The sequence below is a fragment of the Dreissena polymorpha genome, chromosome 2, assembly GCF_020536995.1.
Source record: "Dreissena polymorpha isolate Duluth1 chromosome 2, UMN_Dpol_1.0, whole genome shotgun sequence".
In the NCBI taxonomy this organism is placed as follows: Eukaryota; Metazoa; Mollusca; class Bivalvia; order Myida; family Dreissenidae; genus Dreissena; species Dreissena polymorpha.
Genome location: NC_068356.1, coordinates 146494185 through 146506383, shown reverse-complemented (window position 1 = coordinate 146506383; position 12199 = coordinate 146494185). Strand labels below are relative to the sequence as shown.

Here is a 12199-nt window from a genome sequence, read left to right as displayed (position 1 = left end):
CATGCAGTCTACTTATTATCCTTTCGCAGTGTGTACTAGACGCTTCTAATTGGACGCTAAGGACCCAAGGAACCTCGGTTGTGTAATACAGTTTACATGGTACGATGGTTCCGGTTTCACTTCCGGGATATACATTTCTGCATACAATTCAATAGTACTTGATATGGAAACCATTTGCAATTTATAATTTCACGTGTCAAAACGGCGTTAATTAATTTTGTGGATGAAACCAAAAACTGTGCGGTTTTTCAACATCCACGCGTCCGCGAAAATGTGTAGCATTGTTAGTGGTATAGCGAGTTTTGCAAGTCAGTCTGCTGTTAACTACGATAGCGTCTGCTCTACTACGCTAGGAACGATAACCACCGCATCTGCCTGTTTATAGTTCAACACTGGTACACTGCAGAGTGTGTATGTAATCAATAGTGTATAACAGCTTGTAAGACGACATTGGCCAGCTTAGTGTTTAACAGCTTGTGCGACGATATTGGCCAGTTTATCATTGAAATCTGTACACATTGGCTGCTTTCAGGAAAAAATGGGGCTTTATGCATGTCAAATAAGATTAGCCTGTGCATTACGCACAAGCTAATCAAGGACGACACTTTCTAATTTTATGGTGTTTTTCGTTTAAAGAGAGTCTCTGGTACTGGAATGACAATTAATGCATATGCATTAAGCCCTGTTTTCCCGAAATGAAGCTTACATTATCTTATTTATTTATGATTTGAAAAAAAAAACTCGACCGGTGCTTTAAGACAAACTCTTTATAAATTTGAATGGGTTGTGTTCATTTCAAACTTGTAATATAAAAAGCTATAAAATAATTTTGAAAACTGAGTTGCGTCAAAGACTATACAATAGCGAACAACTTTAGTGCCTTCAGAGCTTTGATTCCAAACGCTGTGGCGTCTTTATTAACCTGAAGTAACTCAGCGCGTGTGTGTTATTGTTCTAACAATGGCTCAGCTCTGCTTTCAACTTTATTGGTTTTGGTGTTAAAGTACCTGGGGCCTGTCCTATAAAAGATATTGCGAAATACTAACTGAATATGCGTCACGGCATACGAAAATGGAGCTTATGCTATATGTATTAGGGGTCATTGTTCATGTGCATGGCTCTTCTCCTCATTGATATCTATAAGTCCATAAAGTTTTATGATGAACAGTTTGTGAAAGACGGACGGACCTACGGACGGAGCTATGTTTTAATGAATATATCATCCTGACTTTGTTTGTACTATCGGCAGGGTTTTCGGACGTGAAGAAATGATAGGAACTCTGCGCTGTGGTTTGGAAAGGACACTACATGTATTGCGATTTCACGAGAAAATGCATTACCTTTTATCAGTAACGAGCGTTATCTTTTCTCGATTTTGCAATTCCGCGCAATAGAAAACATTCATTATGATTGAATTACGAATGAACTATTATTGGAATCGGTGACAAAAGCCCATTAAGACGTTGGTATTGTGGTCATTTGACTCCATCACTAATCTGCAATCTTAAATATTACACAGTAAATTCCAATGTTACACAATTACGTAAAAATGCTAGACAACATTAGTAACAGATGATCGCCATATAAGTCAAATTCGGATTATATGCTATATACAAGATTGCAATTCAGAATTGTTGTGATGTTTTATCATTCGCGATTAATTTTTTTGATCAAATTCGTGCAACAATAATTCACAAATTTTACACTTTGTTTATCTCAATTGCAAAACATTAACAAAATAATAAATTAAATATTAACAGTTGTGAATTTTAAACAAACGGCATGGGCATAAACAGATTGAGGTCGTCCCCTCTTGTCATTTCTATATGTAGAAGCTTTTGATGCGAAAAGTACATGAGGGAAACAACACACTTTTCGGATTTTCCACTTTTTTTTCTGAATACGCTAGTAATTAATTTAACTGCATTCGGCTACATTGACAGCTTGCCATGGCTGTCATAAGTAATGTCCCAGGCGCAGTGACAAGGTTGGCTTAAACACAAGAGTGTGACTTTATTTTATTAAAAAGAAATGCGTTCTGACTAAAGTCAACGTGGATTCCAAACAGATTTGTGCGATATCCGGTTACGTGTCCTTTCACAAGGTGAGTGGTATAGTCTGCTGTGATGTTGCTGTTTCTGCTGTTTCTTCTGCTGCTGCTGCTGTTGATGTTGATAATGCTGAAAACGTTTATAGTGGTTATTGACAGTGGTAAAGTGGTAGTTATAAAAGTAGTAATCATTGCAGCATTCATAGCAGGATAGTTAGCAGAAGCAATATACCGGTAAATTGTAGTAATATCAAACTATTAATTGTTGTTGTTGTTGTTCAAATTTCTAGCCGACCACATTACTTGTGTGGTGTTTTACTAGTGCATTTCGGTTAACGACAATTCTCCCCCTATCTCTATTTCAAAAATGCAGTATTTAGTTACTGGAATAAGTATTTTGCAAAAAGTCCTGAGTAACCAGGTTACTCATTATTAATGACTGAAATACTGGTGTATATGTAGGAAAATCCAACCGAACAAAACAACATCATCATTCATTATAATTGTTAGATGTTTTGTTTTTGCTTTACAGCGGCTTTGTGTTGTTGTTCTTTAGTGTACAGCATTTGCCTACTCAAATGCGATGATCCTCAGCAATTGCACCACGTGCCGGTGAATGACAACCCGTGCCGGTGAATCACTGACACGATCACGTGCTTTTTCGCGTTCATGCGCGCGCTCACGAGACAAACTTCAAACCCTCGCACGGACACTTAACAACTATACTGTAGTGTCTGCCCGTAACAGTCGATTTAAAAAAGATAACTTACTAAGTGGTGTATACGGATACGTGTGCATTTCATTATCTTAATTAGTGAAGGCTGTTAAAAGCGAGTCGCATCAATAGATTTTAACATTAGAAGAGACTACATATTTTATTTATTTAATAAGCATTTATTTATATCTAGCATCTGATAGTTAATAATCTGTCAAGAAGCTGCCAGGTTCGGTTTAATAAGTGTTCGTCGTTGGATTATTTTTCTAACATTAGGTTTGTAAAATTCAGTTTATCTCTCTCTTTCTCTCTCTCTCTCTCTCTCTCTCTCTCTCTCTCTCTCTCTCTCTCTCTCTCTCTCTCTCTCTCTCTCTCTCTCTCTCTCTCTCTCACTATCTCACTCTCTCTCTCTCTCTCTCTCTCTCTCTCTCTCTCTCTCTCCTCTCTCTCTCTCTCTCTCTCTCTCTCTCTCTCTCTCTTTTTCTCTCTCTCTCACTCTCGCATTCACTCACATAATCGCTCGCTCGCTCTCTAACCTACTCAACACATCAATCCATCCACTCGTTCACTCATTCACCCACTCATCCGTTCACTCACTCATTTACTCACTCACTAAATAACTTACTCTTGCACTCACTCACTCATTCATTCATTCACTCACACATCCGCCAAAACGCCCTCATTCAATCACTCACTCAACCCTCCAATCGCACTCACTCACTAACCCAAACGCACTAGCTCTTTCACTCACTCACTCATTCATTCACTCACTCATCCACCTCAACGCACTTTCTCACTCACTCAATCTTTAAAGCACTCACTTACCCACGCACCCACTCAGTCATCCACCAAAACGCACTCACTCACTCATCCACCCAAACGCACTCACTCATCCACCCAAACGCACTCACTCACGCATCCACCCAAACGCACTCACTCCCTCTTCCATCCAAACGCACTCACTCAATCATCCACCAAAACGCACTCACTCCCTCATCCACCCAAACGCACTCACTCCCTCATCCACCCAAACGCACTCACTCCCTCATCCACACAAACGCACTCACTCCCTCATCCACCAAAACGCACTCACTCCCTCATCCACCCAAAAGCACTCACTCCCTCATCCACCCAAACGCACTCACTCACTGGAGTCAGTTGTGTGACATGTCCTGTTGGTGTTTTTAACTGTTCGAGCAGAAGTCGTATTATATTACGGTCTTGTTTAACCCACATTCTCATGTCATGCTCAACATATCTAGAAATTAGCATAAACCTCTCTATCTTACGGACGATTCCGGAGATTGTCGATCGTACGCCGATTCCGGTAATCACGATTGGCGATTTCCGGATTGATGAGTCAGCGCTTTACCATCTGAGCTAGTCGGGCTCGGCGATATGCAGACTAATGATGATTGTAGTAGTTGTATGAAATGGTGATTAATATTTGATAAAGATGTATTATTATCGTTTAAACGTTTATTAATCGTATAGTACAAGAGAAATCAAGCTCAGGTACATTCACATTGACCTAAGAATGAGATAACAATATATGCCGGGGATGAACAAGTATAACTGTGTCATTAAAAAGGGTCACTCGTCACGTAAAACATACATGTATATGAAATAAGGTAATAGAATGTGACCGAATGAAGACGCATCAGAGGGCGTGAAAGAATAGCGCACACGCCCATTGACACACATGAAGTGTGATTATAAATAACCGTTATACTCAGTAGTGTTAAAGTGATATTATGGGCATCTTTCAGTTTATAGGTGTCTATCGCAACCGTTGTTTATTTTTGGTGTTATCACTTCATATACACTTATATTTGTTAATGCAGCATCAACATACTAAAACAATATCACGGAAAGAGAAAAATAATGCATTTGAATATCAACCGTACTTTCGTTTTGACAACTGACGACAGAAATGATTCGATTTACGATGTGAATTTAAATTTAGTTTAAGTGCAGATTCGTTCATACGACACAAAGACACTACTGTATTTTGTTTTACGGATCATTTCGGCTTAGAGGACTGGGTGAGCCATGTAAAATATCGAATATAATTTTTTTTTAAACAACAAGAAGAGTTGCAGATAATTTGTCAGTAACCACATTTAACTAACTCTTTTGACCTGTTAAATCTTTTCAGTTCAATTCAACAGTGAAAATGCCCATAATATTACTTTAAGCTACTGAAAATTATCTAATCTATTACGCCTTCCGATTGTTAATGTACTTTTTTCTTATATATTTTTTTTATATAATTTGGGGATGAAATTAAATAACAAAAGGGCCACTAACTGTGTTATTATCGTACGGCTAAGATAATGTCGATGCATCTATATTAAGACCGGTATGGGTGGTGGCGATGGTTCCGGAAGTGGCGGCCCGCGGTTTCTCTGGGGCGTGCTGTGGTTCCTGTGTATCTGGTTCCTAGCCTGGCCCATCGCCTTCTTCTGCGCCTGGGTCTACATATTGCTACTTCCGTTCAGTGTCTGCATAGACTGTCTTAAGGTAAAGGCAGATTTTTGCCTCGATCTGGGAAAACTGAGCTAAATTTATGTGCATTAAGTGTCCAAATAAGCCTGTGCAGTCCGCTGGGAAATCAGGGAACAAACTTTTCGCTCCCATGGTATTTTAATTTTTTTGCTGAAGTAAGTCTTTTCTTAGCAAAAATCCAGTTAAGGCGTATAGTGTCGCCCCAAGCTAGCCTTTGCGGACTGTACAGACTTATCTGGGACGAAGTTTACGCACATGCGTTAAGCCCGGTTTTCCCACAACAAAACTCATTTAGTATTCACCGTAAAATACTCCTCCAGTTAACCTTGTACACAGTTTGAAAAAAATATACAACTTTAAAAAAGATTGTTTTATTTTCGAACCATTGATCTATTCATTTTTTCTAAATAATCAAGCTAGCAATTCTTCCAACGTGTTTTTGTTCTATCAACAGGGGGCGTGTCAATTTCTGCAGAAGTGTGTCCAGCTGCCCTTGACATGCGCAGAGAATATGGTCAGCATGAAGTCCATGTGCTAAACTAGAGGGGGCAGGGCCAGGAGACAATGGGGCGTGGCTCAGACTTTGAAGATGGGCATGGAATTCGCTGTGACTTGGTGAAACTGATCGTGTATGTGCAGTACCGTGGGAATATGACAATGCGATTGTCGTAGAAAATATGTCAAACCTCGTTACCAAGCAGGCACTCCTATGCATGCACGCACGCTCAGGTGTTATTAATGCGCGTGCATTTTAAATTGACTATATAACTGTTTGATTTCATAGCTTGAAAACGACACCGCCGAAGTTTTTTTAAGCCAGAAAACCAAAGGACTTAATAGTAGCACAAGATCATTATTAATATATAGTTGTAAATGATTTAATGTCACGATTTTCGTTTTTGTTACATGTGCATGCCGTGCTAATCTGTAGTGATGAATCGATTTCGTTAGTGGTTTCAAATATGTTGTTAACTTCTTTATTGTTCTTGTTTTCTTTCATGTATGAATGCATGTATATAGTTAATCATTGAATACTGAACAATTTTCAGTCGTTCGTATCATTACATGTTTTAATCTGTATATAGTAAAATATGTTTTCTATGCTGTATCATGGATGTAATAATATTTTATCGTAGAAATGAATTTTTTAAACATACTTATGGCTGTAAGTCAGCAGATAGTTTTTCGTTTATCTTTTTACAAAACCATGTATATGTTATTCCAACAAGTACTGGTTATTTTGGTGCAAAACCGACGCTTACTTTTTCGTAGCGCAATGAAGTGTGAAAACATTTAATATTTCAAATGAAAACACTGTATCGTAAAGCTAAATCTACATGAAAGGGGAACATGGCCGTTCTATTTCCCTGAAAATTGTTTCTGGAATCTATCATTCATGCTTTATAGTGAAAAAGAAATAATAGCAATTAGATATTAATTATTAAGTACTTAAACGAAGATCTAAATTGATCATCGTCACCTGGTATGATATTTAGTTGCATATTCTATTTGAGCTTTGAGCGGCACCTGTCAAACCTCGGCATGCAGGTTGGCGCGTGCCAAAACTGATACCGATTAACTAGTTAAGTAATTGAAGTACTATTCAAACCAGAGCGTTTTCGTGCGTAGTTAGAAGTAACGAGTGCACTTAGGTCAGGCGTAAACAAAATACTCATACCTATATTGTTGATTTCAATTTCTGTCATAAAACAACAGATGAAAATAAAAATACCATGATTGCAAAACAAATTGTATGACAATATGTGTACTCTCATGATAACACAATGTATTGGCATAAATCTACCGGTTAAGTCACTAAGAGAAATTTGTTTTGTTTTAATAATGTGGATATAGTGGGGGGGGATATACCGTGTAAAAGCTACTTTGGCAACGGACATATAAGTGTTTCTTGTTTATTTGAGAAGCATTTAATTGTAAACATTTTTTTCTAGCTTGTATCGATAGTCTGATTTCAAAATGAATGTTTCTGTCGTTTTATAGGTATTGGAATTCATTCAGGGTGCGTTTTGAAACAGTTACCAATATGTGTTGCTAATCGACATTCGACAGCAAATATGTGAAGTGTTTTGCTACTTATATTTAAGGACGCTTATTTCCATAAAAAACAATGTGAAATGTACTACAATCAACCTAATACAGGCATGTCGTTAAGTACATGGGAGGTAAGTATTCGTGGAAGTGTTACGCGCTAAACAACAGTAGCCTCCCTTATAAAACTATTTTTCACAACGATAAACGACATAGGTTAACGAGTAAACATGGACATGTTTATTACAGCTGTATGGTTCGTGATAAGCGTAGTAGCTGTGGCTGTACAATGGCTGCACTACCCATAAACTGCATTTCTTTCCTAGTTAAGCCTTATTTGTTAACCTGCGTTTGTGCAGTGTAATGTGAATACTGGATCATTGTGTCGATGATGAATGCATGCATACCTGGTTGTCATGTAGTTTTGGTACGATTTCCTCTCGGTATTACGCGATAAAGGGCCCAATATGAAATGTATAACGTTGAAATAGAGCTATCTCTCCCCATCCCCGTAAAATTATTTTTTCTCAAAATATTGCCGTGTTTTCTTATAAAAAAAATATGGCCAGAGACATGTCGGCTAATAATTAAATAATACATAGTGATAATAATAAATAAAACAATCGACATGTACAATCCCTTGCTTTTCGGATGATAAAATACTGTTTTCCATTCGAGTGATTCAACTTATGAAATTGTGCTGGTGTGGACAAATATTCTATTCGGATTACTTATGTTATTTAAATACATTTGGCATTTGCAACAAGCACGATAAAACATTGAAAACATATCAAGGAAATAATTTAGACACTCTCACAGACTTTCAAGAAGTTTTTATTTCTGCGACACATTCTTATTGCCTAGTGACACGCTATCATCTTCAAACAACTACAATTATCGGTGTATATTTTACTGCTTACATGCAAAATAACCATGGACCCGGAATTCGATCTGGACATGTGCGTACTGCCGGTAATGAAGTTTAACGGAAAACCCAGCGATAATGCATATATATTTACAAACAGGGTTGATATTATGTTATATTATAGGATTCTAATACATTTAATTGAGTCGCGCTTTGGGATAACTGGGCCTATTGCATGTGCGTAAAGTGTCTTCCCAGATTAGCTTGTGCAATGCGTTTTAAGCAACTATATTAAGCCCAGTTTTCCCAAAACACGGCTCAACTAAATGTGTCATTTTGAAGATCTGTGAACAGGTCATTAAAACGAGCTATACTTATTAAAATACCAACAACAACAACAACACATTATATAACCTTACTAATAAAGTCTGTCATTATCTGTAGCTGTAGGGATATTGTCCGGTTAGCGCAGTGGTTGATACACGGATTTCTCACCTAGGCGATCCGGGTTCAATCACCGTTTCCAGAAGCATGTACGTTTGGATAGTGGACACCATATCGGACAGGTGGGGTTACCTCCACCCGCTCCCACCCCCCCCCTACCAATACACACACAATACAGTGCTCCAGCTAGGATTCGAAAAGGGCAGGGGGGGGGGGGCTTTTTTGTCAAAAGGGCACTTTGGACGCGCAGTATTTTGTCAAACGGGCACTTTCGAGCGCGCGGGCGTTTCTGGAATGCTTCCCCTTGCATGTTTATTTATAAGTTATTTATTATTGTAAGAATATATTATTCCCATTATTATTAAACAATTCAAATAGTAGTATCATGTCTTCAATGAGGAATACATTAATTGCAATGTGTTGTAATAAGGTAATAAGGGATTTATTCATCATCATATGTAAAAAAAAAATAAGGGCATGGGGGTCCTAGGAAGGGCAGGGCGGATGTTCGGGAGGGCAGGGCGGGGCGAGGCGCCCTTCAATTTAGGCCTAGCTGGAGCACTGCAATACAAAACCATATCAAAATTCAAAAATCTATCATCAGCGACAACATCATTGCAGGAAAGTGAAGCTGTACTTCCCTAACTGTCGTTAGTCTAGAAAGCAAATTACGTAAGAGTGCTATAAACCAGTCCGGGTCCTCACATAAAGAAGCCTTAGGCGTGGAAGAACCTCATAAACTTCCAAATAAACACACACAGCTGATTAATTGTGAATGGCGGCGTGTGTGTGAGTACTGGAGAGTATCCCAGCATTCCTAACTTGACTTTAGTGTGTTTTATCCGAAATATATTCAACTGGGATGAGGTTTTGTGTTGTAGGGGTGGGGGGGGGGGCGAAGTCCGCTTGAGGACCCGGAGATAATTATATGTTCTGTATGGTGACCACAAACCAAACTCAGGTGCACCGAAAACGTTGAGTGAATCCGGGTCGCCGCGTTGAGAACGTTGTGTACCAAACACTTCCCTTACTGGGCAGCCTTTCGCGAATGTTTGTATGCACTATTTCAATATTTCGCTACCACTGCAGCAGCGTAATGGTCTCAGCTGGGACCTGCCCCAGTACTCTTACCATAGAAGAATTTCAATACATAACAGCGAAAATATTGGGAAGGGCATGCTCAGCATTTAGCGGTTTGTGGGCCAAATATATAAGCCGCGCTCTTCGTAACTGTGGCAAAATGCATCCATGACGACATGTTCCTCAGAAACTGGATTTTCGTTCAGCAGAGACTTCATAAGCAAGAAAAATTCCATAAAGGCTCAAAGTGTTGTCCCTGATTAGCCTGTGTGAACTGCTCAGGCTAATATGGGACGACACTTTATGCACATGCTTTAAGCCCCACAGCGCGGCATATATACAGTAATGTATCATACACTACTGCATATATGTCGCGCTGTGGCGCTTACTATGTTGCCAGGTGGTGAAAAGTGTGCAGCCAGTATGGGACGCGAACCCGGGAACTCCCGCTTACAAGGCGATTGCTCCACCGAGTTAGCTTACCGGCCGCTTATACAGCTAATCACCAATCGCGCATAAGTTCGGTACCGTGACATTCTCTCATGCCAAGTAGGAATTCGAGTCACATGGAACGGTGTATAACTGATCACAGTGAAACTCCTGCCGTCCTGGATCGCGATGAACCAACGGTTCTAATGAGAACTGCAAGTGCCACATCCCCCGTTAGGCGCCATTGTCGCCAGGTGGTGAAAAGAATGCAGCCAATCCGAAACTCGAACCTAGTGAGCTAACCTGGCCGCTTACACAGCTATTCACCAATCCCGCTTAAGGTCGGTACCGTGACATGTACCACTATATATTCACGGTGTTGCGTACCTTATCAGCTGAGATCAATACCTTGCTGCAGAGGTAGCGATCAATAAAAAACATTCATTGCCGAATGGACATCTCGCCAACTGTCAATCATAGTCTTATCTTAATATCGATCGACCAATCAGCGATCGATAAATCGTGCGCGCCGTTTGCTTACGACATGTGCGCCATTTTATAGACACGCCGAATGCTTAATTCTCATTTATTCAACGAGTTTCGTGTATTTTGTTCGAAAAATGAAATGAATTATAAACAAACGTTGTAAATAAGGTTTATGTCCAGGCGAGATGTCGATTAGCTTGTAGAAAATATTGCACATGAGGTACTTACAGGCGTTAGACCACATGAGGTACTTACAGGCGTTAGACCACAGTCTGAAATACCTATGAAGAGCCAATACATTCCATAGTGAACAAGAGATGTGTTTGTCAGAAACACAATGCTCCCTATTGCGCCGCTTTGAAGCCATATATTTGACCGTTGACCTTGAAGGATGACCTTGACCTTTCACCACTCAAAATGTGCAGCTCCATGAGATACACATGCATGCCAAATATCAAGTTGCTATCTTCAATGATGCAAAAGTTATTGCAAAACTTTAACCAAGGACACACACAATGAATGAATGACAGACAGACAGGCCAAAAACAATATGCCCCCGATATTTCGATCCGGGGGCATAAAAATCACGAAATAGTAAGTCTCTCTTCACGCTAGATTGGTCATGTTCGGCTCGGGTACTACTTAAATGTACCCTTGGTACTCTTGAGTATACTTAAGTGTACCCCGGGTACGGAAAATAATACTAGAATGTACTCGGGGAATTTTAACGCTACATTTATGGGGAGGCGGAAAACTACAACGGGCGAGGCATAGTATGGTATTGCGCAAAGGGGGGGGGGGGGGGTTAGAGGGTTAGGGTCAGGGTTAGTGTTAGGGGTCGGGTTATGGTTTTGGTTAGCCTAAACCAACCCTAACCCTAACCCGACCCCTAATCCTAACCCTTACCCTAACCCTTTTTTTTGGGTTATCACCCCTGACCATGCCTCGCCCATTGTAGTTTTCCGCCTCCCTACATTGGTTGTTGTCTTTTTTTCCAAATTTAATTATGTTCACATTTATGCCAATATTTTGTTAAATGGTCGCTACATTATCGAAACTTACACTCAAACAAATGTTGAGGCAGGTTTGTTCAAGAAGATGTTTTTCGTATTCCGTAGCGTGTTTTACGACATCGGATTTTGGGCGGGAATAAAACTCAGTACAGTCTAAATTGTTCGGTTACGTTTAAGTATATTTACCTTACCTGGGTAACATTAAAGTACATGTGTATACGTACGAGTACATTTCAGTACTACTCGAGCCGACAATGACCAATCGAGCCACACTGACAGCGCAGCTTTAAACAAAATACAGACGAATACGCTTGTTCAATATAATGGTTTACAATCGTTAACGCTTAAATATTTTGATAAATCATGTGTTCGATCATGAGGATCGGAATGCGCACTATGTTAAATCAGCAAATGTGTTTTATATCAACCTTTAATTTTGCAGTAATAGTCTATTTAATTTTATCTCATATGAATTGTAATTGAATTCTTTAAAATCAACTTGCGCCAATTGGTTGATCCTTTAACAGGGTTAACGTTTTCTTATATTAATAGAATTATAA

At 39.4% G+C, this 12199-nt stretch overlaps 1 long non-coding RNA gene across 1 annotated transcript; it reads left to right on the top strand.

Moving 5' to 3' along the window:
• The first annotated feature begins 2730 nt into the window (after window positions 1-2730).
• Window positions 2731-6429, top strand: LOC127869352 (uncharacterized). Its single transcript, XR_008044520.1, has 3 exons — window positions 2731-3041; window positions 5124-5288; window positions 5728-6429. It is a non-coding gene; the product is annotated as an uncharacterized LOC127869352 (long non-coding RNA).
• Window positions 6430-12199: the final 5770 nt, after the last annotated feature.